Source organism: Palaemon carinicauda, chromosome 20, assembly GCF_036898095.1.
Source record: "Palaemon carinicauda isolate YSFRI2023 chromosome 20, ASM3689809v2, whole genome shotgun sequence".
Taxonomy (NCBI): Eukaryota; Metazoa; Arthropoda; class Malacostraca; order Decapoda; family Palaemonidae; genus Palaemon; species Palaemon carinicauda.
Window position 1 is genome coordinate 82,648,908 of NC_090744.1, and position 18,978 is coordinate 82,667,885.

An 18,978-nucleotide genomic window follows, 5' to 3' on the forward strand; every position below is an offset into this window, starting at 1 on the left:
ATTATTAATTACGTTCACTGTTTGTGGTTTTGTTTCATTCTTAGCAAAAACTTGAGTTAACACGGGATCGAGATCTGGACACTTGGACATGTGTTTCTTTATCTGTTTATAGACATCCAATTCCGTACTTGCAGGCATTAACTTCTTATCAAAGCACCGCACTAAAGCTTCAGGCAAAATAAGTGTCATGCAAGTTAAATACATTAATCGTAAAAAATCTTTCACGGAGATATTATCGTTAGTTACCCAAGTGGAATTACCTAAAATGTCCTGATATTCGTTAAGCCTATCAGCTATGAGAGCTGCTCTCTCAACAACATTAAGCCGATTCATAGTGGCTTGATTAAGTGTATTTCGTAACGTTAACACTACATCCAAAGCTTCCTCACCCCCATAGATCGCGCGTAACCTAACTTTGAAATCATCCCAAGTAACTGCTTCCTGAAATGAAACACCTCTTAAATACGCACTCGCATCCCCCTTAGAAAAATCTATAAAACTTTTAGCTTCTTGTAATTGTACAAAAGGATCTACGATTTGTTTGGCATTTAAATGGGCATCAACGGATGAAATCCATGACTCCACATTTTGTGGCAAGAACCCGTTGACACGGCCTTGAAAAGGAAGGATTGCTGACCTGGCATTTACAAGCGTCACAATTGGAGGAGGATTAGCCTGGCCTACACCACTAGGTCCAGGGGTAGGGCTGACAGGAGGAGCCATGACTGCTGTATTCTTTTTTTTTCTATCTCTTTGACCCCTTTCAATCCTATCAAAATATCTATATGAGTACAGACGCCCACTGCGTAAACGCATATGTATAATAAAATTCCCCCAACAATGTTACTAATCCCAATACATTTCCCCCCAAGAGTTTATGAAAGAAAAAGGAATTAGCACAAAGAAAGAAAAATTCTAAATGAGAATTCGGAGTTTCTTATAACAAAGTTTAGGAATTCACTCACCCCAGTAATAAATGACTAACGACTTGTGATAACTACACTTCACTGCACAAACTGAAATGAATACAAAATCTCTGTACTTAGCTTATATATGAAGTCGAGTCGTCTCTCTCTCTCTCTCTCTCTCTTGATGTTTTGTTAGCGATGTCTCGTTCTAGTTTCTTGTAGAATGTAGGTCTTCCTGGATATGTTTTGCAATAGTTGAATGCCAGTCCTTGGGTTTCCTAGGATGTTGATTGAAGATTCTATTTGTATACTAACATATGTTGGTGTTAGCATTTCCGTTGGACTTAGTCAAAATTGTAGATTTTTGTAGATAGTTCTGAGTTCTTGAAGATCTTTATCAGGTATTACAGCTTTTATTTTGAAGTCTTGAAGATCATTCTCTGGTTTTACAGCTTTTATGTTGAAGTCTTGAAGATATATCTCTGGTTTTACAGCTATTTATTTTGAAGTCTTGAAGATATTTCTCTAATTCTTAGAGTTTAATCGCTGTCTTTGAGTTTAATCGCTGCCACCATTTATTGGTGTGCTACTGTCTTAAGCACACATTTGAGTATGAGTTGTTTTCAGATGTATTTGAATGGTTTACTGAACACATTTTAGTAGTTTTTAAGTTTTATTGTGAATAACAACTGAGTTAAACATCTCCATCACTGGAGGAAGCTGTGTTGGTCCACATGACCAATTCTGGTGAAGTTTAGATATGAACTGAATAAATTACCGATATCACAAATATCGTATACTTGCTTTTTCTTAACCAAGTGACGGAATCGGAAGACACCTGCATCCGGTGACGTCACAAACTTTCACACGAAGAGACAATGTGTTGACACTAAGAAAGAATGGCAACTTAGCATCTTACATCCTGCTTACAATTTGAGTTGACCATAGCAAATCTCACGGTCAGCTCTTCCAACCAACATGACATATTACGTCATTTGTTTTAAACATGTAATATTACTATTCTAATCATTACATATATACATATATATATATATATATTTATATATATATATATATATATATATATATATATATATATATATATATATATTCGATCTTCCTGGCTAAGAAACTAAAAGTTTTTACTTTTTGAAATAAAGCCAAGTAGTAAAGAATCTCTCATGGACAGTGCAGTTTAAGAAAATGTTGTGTAGACTTTTAACTGCTATCAACTGGTTAAAGAAGAAGAATCTTTCGAGGAGAGAAGTTAAGCGCACCCAGACCGAAATTTAATGAACTGAGCTAAACTATGTGTGGATATGCCAATGTACTAGATACTAAATTTAAAAGAAAAGTTTCCATTCGTAAAGAATCATTCTTTGTTAAATCTAAACTTCCATTTCAGAAGTGGATTCAAACTTTTTACTATTGGTGTACTGACATGAGTGAGACTACAGCGGCTAATATTTTAAACATTTAAAAAAAAATTATCGATTCACAGCTTTTTGAGAGAAATCTGCATGAAGCCTTTTGAGGCAAACTCCATTAGACTTGGTGGTTCTGGCATAACTGTGCAAAGTGACGAGTCTTGTTTTGCATGCAAATTGACAAGTCTTGTTTTGCATGCAACTTGACAAGTCTTGTTTTGCATGCAAAACCAAATATCACTGAGGACGAGCACCTAATCGGCCATTATGGGCATTTAGAATGGTCGACACTAGCATTAAGCCGTGTATTGAGCCGCAACTCTACTGCCAATAGTAGAAAAAGTTGTATTGGAAAGCCTATTAAAAATTTCAATCACAGCTAAGATACCAGCATCAGATCGTAACTCCCTCTCGTAACCTTGTTGATTGATTGATTGATTGATTCAAAGTTTTCTGGCATCCTGACATCTAAGGTCATTGACGCCGATAGCATCACCTTGTTGATAAAAACACAGGGATGCACACACACAGGCCATTGGAAGTTATTGGAACAAACATAAATCAAATATCAAGACAATGCGTGAATGCAAAAGATAATTTATGAATTCATATTTAAAGCAATTTATGGGGTTTGAAAGGCATGTTGATAGTAGGTTCAATTTATTTTAGGCGTTTGCTTATCTTGCATAAATTTTTGTTTTTAACATTTTTATATTCATGTGAATATAAGTAGCATGAAAAGATATTATTATGTTTAATAAAGTGATTCTCAATTGGGTCTCTGATCGTAAGGTGAACAAAATCAAGGACACTTTTCTTCAGAAGGGCTATTTGGGTTCCCTAATCTTCAGGTGATCCAGTTATTCTTTGAAATATACTCTTATAATTTGCATCTAGATGTGGTTTAGAGCTCATTCTACGTATATTAATTCATGCATTCATATGTACAAGTGCCTTCCAGAAACAAAAACCGGTAGGAATAAAACAATTTAAAAACTACTTTTAAGAAGACGAAATCAATTCATTAATAGCAATTTTAAAAAGTTTTTGTTCATTTTCTTTCCTGTTAGAGATTCCTCTCAAAACAAAGTTTTCTCATCCGTAGCAGCCAACAAATCAAATAGAATTCCAATGAATAACAAAACAGGAGACATCCAAAGAGTTTATTCACAAATGTACACATCATCGTGGAGTTCTTTGCAGATTCTTCATATGAATGAAGGATTGCCTCCTTGAATGCCATTAGTGAAATGTATCGACTCTGAAAAGTTATTGAGGGATTTCATTTTGCCATTCTTATAATATAGTTAAATATGGGAGAATATTGATGATGTCTATATAACAAGAAATCACATCCAACCTCATTGATGAGAGAGAGAGAGAGAGAGAGAGAGAGAGAGAGAGAGAGAGAGAGAGAGAGAGAGAGAGAGAGAGAGAGAGAGAGAGAGAGAGTTAATCTAAAGCAGTGGCTAAAATATTGAAATAACCATATTAATCATTTTTCTAGAGAGGATTGGGCTCCGGAAATAAAGAGCCTTTACAAAAATATGTTTCCTCCATGTCAAATTTCTCTCTCTCACTCTCTCTCTCTCTCTCTCTGCACACATACAGACAGACAGACACACCCAATCACACACACACAACCACGCATACACAAACACACACACACACACACACATATATATATATCTATATATATATATATATATATATATATATATATATATATATATATATATATATGTATATATATACATACATACACACACACATATATATATATATATATACATATATATCTTTATATATATATATATATATATATATATACTGTATATATATATATATGTATATATATATATATATATATATATATATATATATATATATATATAGATATGTATAATAGATATGGGTGTACACATACGTAATGTATATGCGTGTATGCTTGGCTGTGTGTGTATCTTTTATAAATATCTAGAATTACGTATTGTATATTCTATTTAAAGTACTTAATTGAGGCATCATTCTGAAGAGTAAACCAGTATAGCTTCCTTTCATCAAGATAAAAGAAAGACGTGCATCGTGCTCTAGCGTACACACCAGACAGATTCTAAAAGGTAATGAAAGGCAATGACATATTAACAATACTAATAATATTACCGTTAGTTATTGGTTTTCAAAGTAAAGGGATATTACCTGTTCAACATCGCTAAAACTAGACATTCATATAAACTAACTTTTTCATCTAAATGGAAAATCAGCGATGACAACAAATCCTCTGATTTCTGGTATAACTAGGGAAAGCAGGCAACGAATTGCTTCGTATATTGAGATGGAGACAGTGTAAAGTAGCAATAGCATCTACCCTTGTATTGAGTGAACGAAGTCAAGGGATTATCTGGAATAGTCTAGTGAATTTACTGATGCCACACATTTTATTCAATACTTTGAAGTGATTGTTTTCAAATTTTGCCAGGTAACTTGTTCAAATAACGTCCCACAGGTTTCGTTTTTATTCTTTATTAAAAAATCTGAAGTGTTGACGCGAACCGAGGCACATGAAAAGTTGCCTATATTTTCACTAAACAAGTTCCAGGGTCAAATAAAAAGATGTGACCCAAGTAATCCATTAAAATACTTATATTAAACCATCTTCGCATGTTATCATCAGAAATTCCTGGAAAATTTGTATTCAATATGGAATTACTTTTTTTTCTTTTATATAGGTGATTAATGGTGGAAATATAGACTGATACATGCTAAAGGAAAGTACACTGATGGTATAGGCCTGGAAATTAAACTATTAATGAACTAACTGAACGACGATGCCAGAGTTTAATATCTAGGTCAGGAATAAGAAATTTAATAGACCGTAAGTTTCTCTCCAACAAATTAGGATGAGATTCAGCAGCTGAAGACCAGAGAGGAGAATAATACTCGAAACAAGGTAGAAAGAAAGAATTAAAACAAATCTTCAGAATAGATTGATCACCAAAAATCTTGAAAGACTTTTTCAATGAGCCAGTTTTCTTTTATTTTGTGCAATTGAAGAAGAGACATGCCGAGTATGTTTCTCAAAAGTAAATTTGCTATCAAGAACCACACCTGAAATTTTAACACAGTCATACAGAGTTATTGTAATATTATCAATGCTGAGATCCAGATGCTAAGGAGCCCCTGTCCTCCATCTACTCACAATCATACTTTGGTTTTTGTTAGGGTTCAGTTTGATGACCTATAATTTGCACCTTGCACTAATTATAGCAAAATATTTAATGAGGGAAACAGCAACCCAGATCTATATTCAGGAGATGGAATTGATGCAAAAAGCGTAGCATCATCTGCATATCTAACGGGCTTGTTTTCTAGACCAATCCACATATGTATATATAGTATTAAAAGTAATGGACCAAGAATACAACCATGAGGAACACCCGATATCACATTCCTATGCTCACTACGGTGCCCATCAATAACAAATCTTTGCGATCTATTACTTAAAAGATCAATAATGATTCTAAGAAAAGATCCATCTACTCCCAACTGTTTGTGTTTGAAAACAAGGGCCTCTTGAGTAACACGGTTAAAGGCAGCAGAAAAATCAAGGCCAATCGTACGAACTCTCTAACCACAATGAAGGAATTTCTGTACAGAATTGGAGATTGTAAGAAGCACATCATATGCTCCAATCGCATACTAGGAAACAGATGATTGCCTTCAGCAAACCTATTTTGACGTTTTGTCAAAAGACATTCAAAAAATTTAGATAGCATGGGAGTTATGGAAATCATCTGGTAATCAGCTGGACTTGATCCACCAAAAACATATATATACATAATGGAGTAACAATACCAATTCTCCAACAAATGCAAAACAAACCTCTTCTTGCTAACTTGCTGAAAATCTATAACTTAGGAGCTAAAAAATATGTAGTCTTTATGAAAAACAAAGCCAACATACCATTTGGGTCTACACCTCCATAAGCATCAAGATCCACCAAGACAGCCTGAATATCATGAGACCCAAAAGCTTAACTAGTTAGTTTAGACTCAGGCAAACAGGAATAAGGAAGATCAAGTTTCTAATTACTCTGTTGTTGCCAAACACATCAGCCAAATGTATTGCATTTTCCTTTGGATAGTGAGTGACAGACCCATCTGGTTTAAGTAAAGGAGAAACTGTTACGTCTACACCAAAGAGTGCAAAATTAAGGGTAGTCCACCACTTATGTTCCTGGGTTGTACCAGAAAGGGTTTCTTTATGGTTAAATTGTATTCCTTTTTAGTTGAAGCATAAACTTTTTGAGCAAAAGCTCTTAGCTGGGTATAGTTAATCCAAGTCAAACCTGATCTATTACTTTTCTAAAAATGATGAGCCCCTGCTTCTCCAAATAAACATAATTGAACCAGGGTTTGTCTTTCACTAGGTACTTTACCACACAAGAATGGATACGTCTCTCAATTATGCTGACCAGATTCTCATTCAAAAGAACATATGGCTCAACACTGTTATACAACTATGACTAATTCAAATTTGAAATATCATTTAAATGCCATTTCAGTTTGCTTGAGATTTTATATAAATCTTACATGTGTATGCCACATGAAGGACAGGCTGCTCAGTCTTCATTACTAAACAAATTAAGGTATGATCAGATGATCCAACTTGAGAAATAACCTTACTTGTTATAATGCAAGGGAAGTTAGTGTATACTAGGTCCAAGCAGTTATCAGACCTGTGCGTAGCTTCACTTATAATTTACTCACAGCCGGATTTAGAGGCAAAGTCCAAAGCCCGTAAGCCATGGCGATCAGTAGGAGATACAGAATTTAACCAATCGCTACGGTGAGCATTGAAATCACCAATAAAAATAAAAGAGGCCTTCCTATCAAAGCAGAATTCTATAAAGCTATTACCTAATCTACACCTTCCCTTTTATCTATTAGAAAGCTTTATTACTTTCTTTCCTGTTTTTTACTTGGGATTTTGCTCAGTAAAATTCTAATTAATTCTAAGGCCTGGTAGCTATTTCATTACTTCATTAATTAGATATTTTTTGTGTTTGGTGACGTGAATTAGTATCTTACAGGTTACTCTATCCATATTTACAACAAAACTTTCATCAACTTGAATGAACTAGGAACTATAAGGAAATTTGTAGACATCCATGTCCATATCTTAAGAGCTTTCTATTTCTCGAAAAATTACAACTCTTTGTAAGAAAAACTAAATTGGGTATTGATTGGCCTGACAGTTAATGCAGATATGGGTTTTGGCTCTCTTGCAAACTGAAATAAATCTTCAAGTAAACTATATCTCTCAATTCTCCTTTCTCAGAATTCTCAAGACCAAAGAGAAGCAGAGGAATTCTTAATAAAAAGATATGATAATTATCTTCTAATGTTATATTCTTATTAAGGTTTTATTATCATCACGCAAAGGAGATTACTTTTTTTTATTTTCTTCATAAACATTCTCAATATGTATCATACTTCTCCTATGGTCCAATATACAAAATTACTCTTCTAGTCTGATAGTTTGCTATTTGTGTGTTGGGAGCTAATGATGTTTCTGTGGTGTGCCTACAGGACTTAGTTACATTCTTTTGAGAAACTGGAGGATGGAATTTATTCCCCATAAACTTCATAAAAAATCATATACAACTCTGATAAATTTTGTCTTTAGATAGTCTTTATAACCGCATAATGTCTCTGCTCTACATCATCTTAAAAAGCACAATTTATTTTCTTATATCTTCTTCATACATATTCTCAAATGTACCCTTCTTTTCCAATGGGTGAAAATACAAAATTACTCTTCTCGTCTGATAGTTTATCGAAATTACTATTAGTTTATTTTGAAAGTACGGTTCTTTTCATTTTTTAGGTGTCCCTACAATAATTAGATACAGTCTTGTAGGGAAGTGGAGAACGGAATTAACATTCCTATAGAGAATCATATATAACCCTGATAAACTTTGCGTCTCATGATACACTTTATAACCACATAATGCTCTCCATTTTCATAAGACACGCATTTCCTATGACAAATTGCCATTTGGCACAGTTTCTGTGCAAAGTTAGACTTCGTTGATAACAAATATCTCTGCTTTATATCATTGTAATGTGCACAATTTGCTTCGCGTTTGGAACCATTAATCACTTAGGAGACAAAGGATTGAATAACATATCATGAATGCTGTAAATGATTGTACATTTATGATACAAAGCATTTGGAAAAACAACTCAAAGTGGTTTCATAATTTAAATAAATGGATTCATTATCATGATAAGCTCTCTCTCTCTCTCTCTCTCTCTCTCTCTCTCTCTCTCTCTCTCTCTCTCTCTCTCTCTCTCTCGTTCCCAAACTTCATGGGAAGCCCATTAATACCCAAAAGTAATCTTTTCTACCATTTTACAAACAAATGCCGTTATTGAGATTCAAACTCTAATGCATTTATTATAGTATTTTTTACGAATTTGTTTCCTTCATTAAGTTTTTTCAATTAAACTCCCAGATATATATTTTTTTAAAGATAAATTATCATTCATTCTTATAAATGGTATTTAAATCTTCACGGTTCAGAATAAAATTTGTATTCATACGCTGAATATGGAGATAAGATTTTAAACTTTAAATTACAAAGGGATTAATCTTTGTACTCTTGGATTAGCAAACAGTTTTTGTTTTTGTACTTTGCAAAAGAAAGCAATTCTTAAAGATTTTTAAGTATAATATTATTTTTTTTTTTTGTCTACGACATGAAATTATATCTGTCTGATTATCATATGGGAAGAAACTTCTATTAGAGATTTTGTAAGAATTCAATCGGAAAGGAAACGTCATATGTCTGTGATTGCTTTCCTTTCCAATAAACATTTTTCAATGTTGATAGAATGTGTAATTTGCCTACCTTCTCTTAATATTCTTTACACACAGGCACATAATTTCACATACATACATACACAAATGTATATATATATAAATATATATACAGTATATATATATATATATATATATATATATATATATATATATATATACGTATATATATATAATATATATATATATATATTTGCTTATATATACACACACATATATATATATATATATATATATATATATATATATATATATATACATATACATGTATATATATAGATGCATATATATATATATATATATATATATATATATATATATATATAAATGTATATATTTACATATATATGCCTATATATATGTATATATATATATATATATATATATATATATATATATATATATATATATATATATATATATATATACATATACATATACATATACATATACATATACATACAAATTATTATTATTATTATTATTATTGTTATTATTAATTTTATTATTATTATTATCATTATTATTTTATTACTACTTGCAAAGCTACAAACCAAGCAGTATGCTATAAGCCCAGGGGCTCCGAAAGGGAAAATAGCCCAGTGAGGAAAAGAAAAATGAAAAATGAAATATTTTAAGAATAGTAACAACATTGAAATAAACATCTCCTATATACGCTATGAAAACCTTATCAAAACAAGAGGAAGAAAAATAAGATAGAATAATGTGCCCGAGACAGTAGAAGACTATGGGACAGATGATATGGCACTACCCAAGACTATAGAACAATGGTTTGATTTTGGAGTGTCCTTCTCCGAGAAGAGCTGCTTACCATAGCTAAAGAGTCTCTTTTACCCTTACCAAAAGGGAAGTGGCTACTTAACAATTACATTGAAGTAGTTAACCTCTTGAGAAAAGAAGAAATTCAGTAGCTCCTTGGGCGAAGAAGAGTTGTTTGGTAATCTCAGTGTTATCAGACGTATGAGGACACACAGACTATTTGGTGTGTGTCAGTGTAGGCAAAGGAAAAATTAACCGGAAATAGAGAGAAGGAACCAATTTAATACTGAATGGCTAGACAAAGGACTCCATAACTCCCTAGCGGTAGTACCTCAATGGTTGGCTGGTGTCCCGGCTGCAATTTTTTTTTCCCAAACAGCATTGCAGATTGGGGCGGGGCTTCGTGAGCAGAAAACAGATTTAAAGGGTAACTCCTTTATACGGCTGCTATATATATATATATATATATATATATATATATATATATATATATATATATATATATATATATATATATATATATATTTTCTTTTGAAAATCATGGCTAAGAGAATGGCAAACAAACTCAACGAAGAAATCGCTGACGAACAAGCAGGATTCCGTCCTGGGAAAGGCACCAGAGACCAAATCATGAATCTCAAGATGATCCTTGAAAAAAACAGAGAACGAGGAATCGACGTATTCCTTTGTTTTATTGACTGCACTAAAGCCTTTGATACAGTTGCACATGACATCTTGTGGAACGACATGTACTCTATGGGTTTTCCACCTAATGTCATCTCACTTCTGAAAGCACTGTACAATCAACAGAAAGCAGTAGTGCGAACATCTTATGGCCTAACGGATTGGTTTAACCACGGACAAGGTGTCAGACAAGGATGTTTTGTTTCTCCCCACCTCTTCAACATCTACTCGGAAACCATAATGAGAAATGCGCTTGAAGACTACGAAGGAGGCATAACTGTTGGAGGACAAAAGATCACTAATCTCAGATACGCCGACGATGTGGTTTTAATCGCTGGAAGTATGGAGGACCTCCAAACATTAGTATCAAAAGTAAAAGCTGAGAGTGAAAAAGTGGGACTGTACCTAAATACTAAGAAAACAAATGTCATGAAGTGTCAAAAAGCCCCGTCTGATCAAGAAATTCTACTAGACGGAGTTGCCCTAGATAATGTCACTGAATTTACTTACCTCTTTACCAAGAGATCAAAAGAAGAATTGGTATTGCAAAGAATGCAACCATCGCAGTAAGCAATGCGTGGAAAGACAGACATATCACTCTAAACACAAAGAAGCGGCTTCTCAAATCACTTGTTTTCCCCATCGCATCATACGGCTCAGAATGTTGGGCTTTAAAAGCTACAGATCGGAAAAGATTAGAAAGTTTTGAACTATGATGTTACAGAAGAGTCCTTAGGATAAGCTGGATTGAGAAAAAGACTAACGCGGAAGTTCTACAAAAGATCAATATTGAAAAAAGATTACTTGACATTTTGGATGAAAGAAAACTAACTTTTATTGGACACCAGGTTCGGAAACACAATACTCTGGAAAGAACGCTACTAATTGGATCAGTCTATGGTACAAGAACGAGAGGAAGTCCTAAAACTAGATTGAGTGACAATATCAAGGAGATGTGCGGGCTAACGATGGAGGAGTTGGAAAGGAAGGCTCAAGACCGGAATGAATGGAGATGTTTTGTGCAGAGGGCCACGGCCGTTCGACATCGAACACCCCGTACTTGATGATGATGATGATGATGATGATGATGATATATATATATATATATATATATATATATATATATATATATATATATAAATATATATATATATATATACATATATATATATATGTATATATATACTATATTATATATATAATATATATATATATATATATATATATATATATATATATATATATATATATATATCATGATCTACACATGAAAACTAAATGTTACTGAAATAACTTAATTATCAAAACTTTGAGGTAACAACAATGTTCTTAACAGTTTCATAGTCAATTCGTTCATTACCTTTATACCGATTCCTTCATTGTTGCACTTGTTTAACCATGTAGAAGAACATGGTTAAACAGGTGCTAGAGCTATTGGGTCCTTTGACTGGCTTGACAGTAATGCATTGGATCCCTCGCTCTGGTTACGGCTAATTTTTCCTTTCCTTACACATTCTACGAATAGTCTGATCTATTTTTTCCACAGTCTTATCAATCCTTATACACCTTTCAACACTGAGAATACCAAGCAATTCTTCTTCGTTCAAGGGTCTAACTACTGCACTCATCACTGTAATTGTTCAGTGGCTACTTTCCTCTCAGTAAGGGTAAAAAAGACTCTTTAGGTATGGTAAGCAGCTCCTCTAGGAGGACACACCAAAATAAAACCATTGTTTTCTTGTCTTGGGATAGTGCCATAACCTCTGTAACATAGTCTTCGACTGTGTTGGGGTAGAGTTCTCTTGCTTAAGGATACATTTGTGCACACTATTTTGTAGTTTATATATGGAAGATTTATTTCAATGTTGATACTGTCCTAAAAAACTATTTCATTTTTAATTGATCATTACTTGTCTTATTTCCTTCCCTGACTTGGCTATTTGTCCTTGTTGGAGCCATTGCTTTTTAGCATCATGCTTTTCCAGCTAGGGTTATAGGTTAGCTAATAATAATAATAATAATAATAATAATAATAATAATAATAATAATAATAATAATAATAATAATGACATCAGCTATGGGTGCGTCAATAAAACATTGTCATGTCGACTGATCAAGAGAAATTAAAACCTTTGAGAGGTACACAGGTGCATCATTGGCTTTAACTAATGCGAAGAAAAGAAAACTTTGTTGGAAAAAGGAAGCAGCAAGTAAGGTTTATTCTGCTGCTGCAGTTAGTCGTCGCTCATCTATACTTGGGGTCAGGAGATGCCTTCATACAGGTCGTAATGTCAAAGATACTTGCAAGAATGAATTAAAAAAGCGTTAAGATAGCAGCATAGAGTAGTCAAATAATCCCAAAGAAGAGACCAAGAAATGCTCCTAACTTTAAGTCAGTGTGTTACTAAATTAATAACGAAAAGAATGGACAATATAAATCTTCCAAGGGGTGTTGAGTGTGTATAATTTATTGCCTTATTTTTATATCGAGTGAATTATGAAATTTCATGCTGTAGTATGTTAAGTATGTATATATGAATTTTGCAATGTAGAATGTGTATCTATTTGGCTAAGAAATAGATGTTCTAATCTCGATTAATCCTCTTGGCAATGAAATGTCATAGAGAAATGTTCCCCTGGGAATCTACCACAAAATAACATAAGACAAGAGGAAACCACAGAACAGCTACAGACACAAACTTCCAAAGAAAATCATTATTTATTTACGCACCAACTCCCTTGGTCACATATCTATCAATCTGTATGCATTCACTTTTAAGAACTAAAGGGCAAATATTGGCTTTTAATGACACACGTGCATAGCAAGTGAGTGTGTTTATACATGCATATACTGTATATACATACACACACATACATATATACTGTGTATATTTATATATATACATATATATATATATATATATATATATATATATATATATACTGTATATACATATGTATGCGCGTATGTGTTTATATATGCATATACTGTATTTACATGTACACACACACCCACTATATATATATATATATATATATATACATATATATATATATATATATATATATATATATATATATATATATATACATATGTATGTATATATATATATATATATATATATATATATATATATATATATATATATATATATATGTAGAGAGAGAGAGAGAGAGAGAGAGAGAGAGAGAGAGAGAGAGAGAGAGAGAGAGAGAGAGAGAGAGAGAGAGAACAAATCTAGCCATATATATGATTGTGCACTAAAAGAGTGACATAAGAAAAGTGACATAACTTAACATGTAATTGTTTCAGTGGTAATAAAGTAATGATACTCATAACCACAATGAGAGATTTAGCTGTTATTTAAACGTAACTGTTAGAAGTAAGGTATATCTAATACCCACGATTTGATGCAAGTGTGCGAAGCACTTAACACCTGCAAGAATCTCCCAAGACCAAACAATAGTGTAGACGAGGCTTGGCACAGGAGATTCCAGACAGACGTTAGGGATACCACATGGGAGCTTACTCGATGATTGTAGAATTCATTAGAAAAAAGACCATCACACAGTCCAAGAGGTACAAGGTTTAAGTTCAGGTATCTATCGGAGGAAAAGGAAGAGGGAGCAAACTCAAAGAGAAAATAAGCTCGCAACAGTTTTAAGGAGAAAGAGAGTTGTTTCGATAAATGATTATATTCGAGGAATAGCTCACCACTTATATTTTAGTTATTGTAATAGTCATCATAATGACGATGAACTTTTTGAATGTTAAGAGTGTTTTTTATCTACTACGTTTTAAAAATACATGTAAATGTTTTAATTATTTTTGTGTATTTAATGATAACAAAGTTAATAAACGTTAATTTTTATCTACTTTTACATTTCCATAATAAAAGGTGTTCACTCTCTTTAAACTATATTTAAATTCTATATTTATGTATATATATGCAAGTCTCATCAGACAGACGGTAAGCAATCGCTGTTGAGAGATATTTATTGCTGCAATGCAATGGCAATATTGTATTATGTATTCTTTTGTAATTATCTTTCTCTTCTTACCTTGCGAAGTTTTCAATTCGATTAATACTGCTCTTCAAAGACATCTAACGAATAAATATACTGTACTACGCTCTTTTGTGAAACCAGATAAAATATCCCTGTGGTGCTTTTGTATATTCTAATGTGATACTATTATTATCAATATTATTGAGCTGTCTACAAACATTTCTGTTCTCTATGAATGCAGTTTCTGATCATAACTAGTTACCCATCAAATCTTAACGTAGCCGTAATAAAGGAGTTACCCTTTAAATCTGTTTTCTGCTCACGAAGCCCCGCCCCCAATCTGCAATGCTGTTTGGGAAAAAAAATTCGCTACCGGATATATATATATATATATATATATATATATATATATATATATATATATATATATATGTGTGTGTGTGTGTGTATATACATATATATATATATACACACATATATATATATATATATATATATATATATATATATATATATATATGTATATATATATATATATATATATATATACATATATATATATATATATATATATATATATATATATATATACAGTATATATATATATATAATATATATATACAGCTTTTCCAACTAGGATTGTAGCTTAGCTTATAATAATAATAATAATAATAATAATAATAATAATAATAATGTAATTATTATTATTATTATTATTATTATTATTATTATTATTATTAATGTAGCATTCAAAAGTGACCTCGTAAAGCTCCATGGGTATGCATCAGGCAGAGAAGGTTGTCCCGAGTCATAGTTTTCAATTCTATGAGCTTCATAGGATACAGCAAAAGGGGACGTCCTTCCTTGGGCAAGGCTACGTGATACGAAAAGTTGACCTTACAAAGGATATATCGAGAGTCTCTTGGCCCTGCAACAGAGGTCGCTTTGTTTCAGTCATTGGCTAAAAGATACGATATGATGTGAGAGACTAAGTTTTTTTGTTTTATTGTTTTGATGTTATAATCGGCTGATGTTACATTATCATCATTATTGTTGTTGTAATTGTTTTAGACGTCAAAATTGTTGGTGTAATTCATATTGGTAATATCAATAAGGATTAATTGTAATCATGATGATTACTAATTCGTAAAACTTTCAATGATAATGCTGATTATAAAACCTCGCAATGTGTAGTATTTTTAAAAATCTTTGCTAATGTAGGAATAACCGCAAATCTTAGTCGCCAGCCATCGAACCAAGTGACAAGTCATTATGTATGATGTCACTGCAAAATTCGAGCCGTCAATGGACCTTGGGTTATATAATAACGAAGGACACAAGAGATCATTACGAAGACTTAGAGTATGGTATGACGTCACCGTACCAAGTTACGTATGCCTCTCAGCCTTGATAGAAAACGACATTCATTTTCAGGGTCTTCGAGGATGAATTGGGTGTCCTTTATGATCGAAGATTTTAGTTTGGAGGAAGGTTATTATGTTTTCAAAACTGGTGATACGTTTAGAGACATCGAAGGCTGAGAAATGGTTAAAATATTTTCCGTTTTCATTGAGATTTGGTGGTTAACGTTACCGCTGGCAGTGATTAAGATAACTAGAGGTCAAACAATTGGAACTTGACCCATGGGGCTCTAGGGTCGGTCATTGATTCCTTGACACTGGCATTGAATATAGGTCTTGAAGACGATGCCATTATCAAGTAACTTGGAAAACCAAGGACTAGTGTGCTGCTTAATTTTAGAAACGATTTTCAATGACTCTTAGACAAATACCTGAACCTGGACACTGTCCTTAAAATTGTCAGGGATTTCAGAAGGCGCAAGGTCAGTCATTTTGTCCCTAGAATTGGGGATTATTTGAGGGCACAGAGGACAAATCTTCAGGGTTAGGTTTTAAAGACGACGTCCTTCTGAAGAGAACTCGCGATTCTTATGTTTATCTTCGACGAAAGATATTTAGTGACAGTGTTTTTACTGACGGTACACTCAAGTACACTATTCAATGTCATTTCTCTTCATCTATTCTATTTAATCGTTTTATAGTTTATAAATGAAAGATTTATTTTAATGATATTGTTATTTAATTCTTTTTTTTAATTGTTCACTACTCTTCTAGTTTAATTCCTTTGTTTTCCTTTCCTCACGAGGCCATTTTTACTTGTTGGAGCCCTGGACCTTATACCATCTTGCTTTTTCAACTTGGGTTATAGCTTAGCAATAATAATAATAATAATAATAATAATAATAATAATAATAATAATAATAATAATGATAATAATAATAACACTGATTTTTTTGATTTTGGGTCAACAAAAGATTTTGTGACGATTTCATGATTTTCCTGTCATTTGTTGAATTTTTACTGTTTCTGTATTCAATTAGTTTTGTGTCAACTATGGACATAAGATGGTTTACTTTTCAAAGAATATTTGTAAGTGACTTAAGGCATTTTATCTTCATTCGTAAAGTATTCACTCAAAAAATGACTGAATTTTTATTCTATCAAGTTTTAATCAACAAATGACTATATATATATATATATATATATATATATATATATATATATATATATATATATATATATATATATATATATATATATATATATATATATATATATATATATATATATATATATTCTTTGTAATTAGTATTCAGCCAAAGAATTATCTTAGTGTTAGCCCGAGTTTAGAAAAGAATCATTAGAAAACAGTTTTTAAGCAAATTATTTTATTTTTCATCCAAATACGTCTCTAGCAAATTAAAAAATTCTTGACTGATTCAAAGGCCATATCCTAGAGGAATATATCCCAAATGTTTCAATATATAAAATATATTTTAACATAAAATTTACTTGGAGATCAATCCAGCATCATTTAGAGAATTTCCTCTATACTGTTTAAAAAGACGCAATCTTCATCGGAAATTCTCCATGAAAATATACTGTTATCAGCCGTATTTCACTACAATACAGGCGACAATAATTTTTACTCTACTTTGTTATTATTTTTACGGGTTGGTGGCTGTAATATCACTCTTATACGTCAACATACCCGTTTTCAAAACGGCAAATGCCTAGCAACATTCATTCCAGGATTTTTACCGTTTTTTACGGCAAATCTTTAACAGCGTACGTTACATTAGATATCTGTCGGGTATTTCCTTTCTTAAAACTAGAATCTGTGTGTTTGTTGCTTTATTCATTCAATAGATGGCGTTGGTTGTCCATTCTATGATCCTTGGGTGTTGTTTTATTTGCTTTAATAGATGGTGTTGGTTGTTCTGTTTGTTATTTTAGTGTCCTTGGTATTATTATTGTTTACCTTTGATTTACTCTCCAAGTGATAGCCACTACCTTACGAACCCCGCAACCTTTTACATGGTAAGAAGTTATTTGCTCTCTGTTGTAAACATTATGTTCTTTGTAAATAATTATGTAAAGCTATTATGGTTTAATAGTGATATGTTAACAGTGACCATTTGTTCTAAGCTATTGTTTGTGTATTTATGTTGCAGACACTCTACTCTACTTTACCTTACCTTGTCTTGCCTGTGTGACATATTGTCTTAACTTAAATGACTTGTTGGATGTACCATTTTCCTTACCTGGGGCAAAGTCTATCATCATGGATCTACCATCTTCGGCCCACTCGACAATTTCAAGAGTGTACCCACATTTCAACCCACGTGTCATCTAATACTATTACGAGTTGTTCTATTTATTGTTAATAAATGTATAATTTTGTAGCTCTTTTTACTAAAATACCAGTCTAGCTAAAGTGTTGGGTAACAAGCGCCTAATTCATTTCCATCTGCAAATAAAAGCTTGACAATTGGCGCAGTGAGTAGGATCATTTGCAGAGTTGCCAGACGTGTAACTTATGTATGATTTATATTTACAGATTACAGCTGACAACTATGTGAACTTCTTTACATGTGAAGGTTGGTGGATTTCATTTAAATGTTCTGCAAGGTTTGTGGCCTATCACTGGAAGTAATATCACTGGAGTTAAGGTAAAGTTCTGTCTATATTGTTTCTTTTGTGTCTGGCGAGTTGTCATGTGAAAGCGCTTTATTGAAAGTGGAATAAATTCTCGTTGTGGTGCAATATAAATTTGTACTTGTTCGTGTAGTCATATTACGTGCTAGGAAAAGGTTGAGGTCGGGAAGTGAATTAGATACTGTATAGTTATCCTATTAATTCTAGCTAATTTAGTCTTAATGATTGTCGGGCTTGTTAGGGGTAATGTTAGTTTAATGTTCCTTT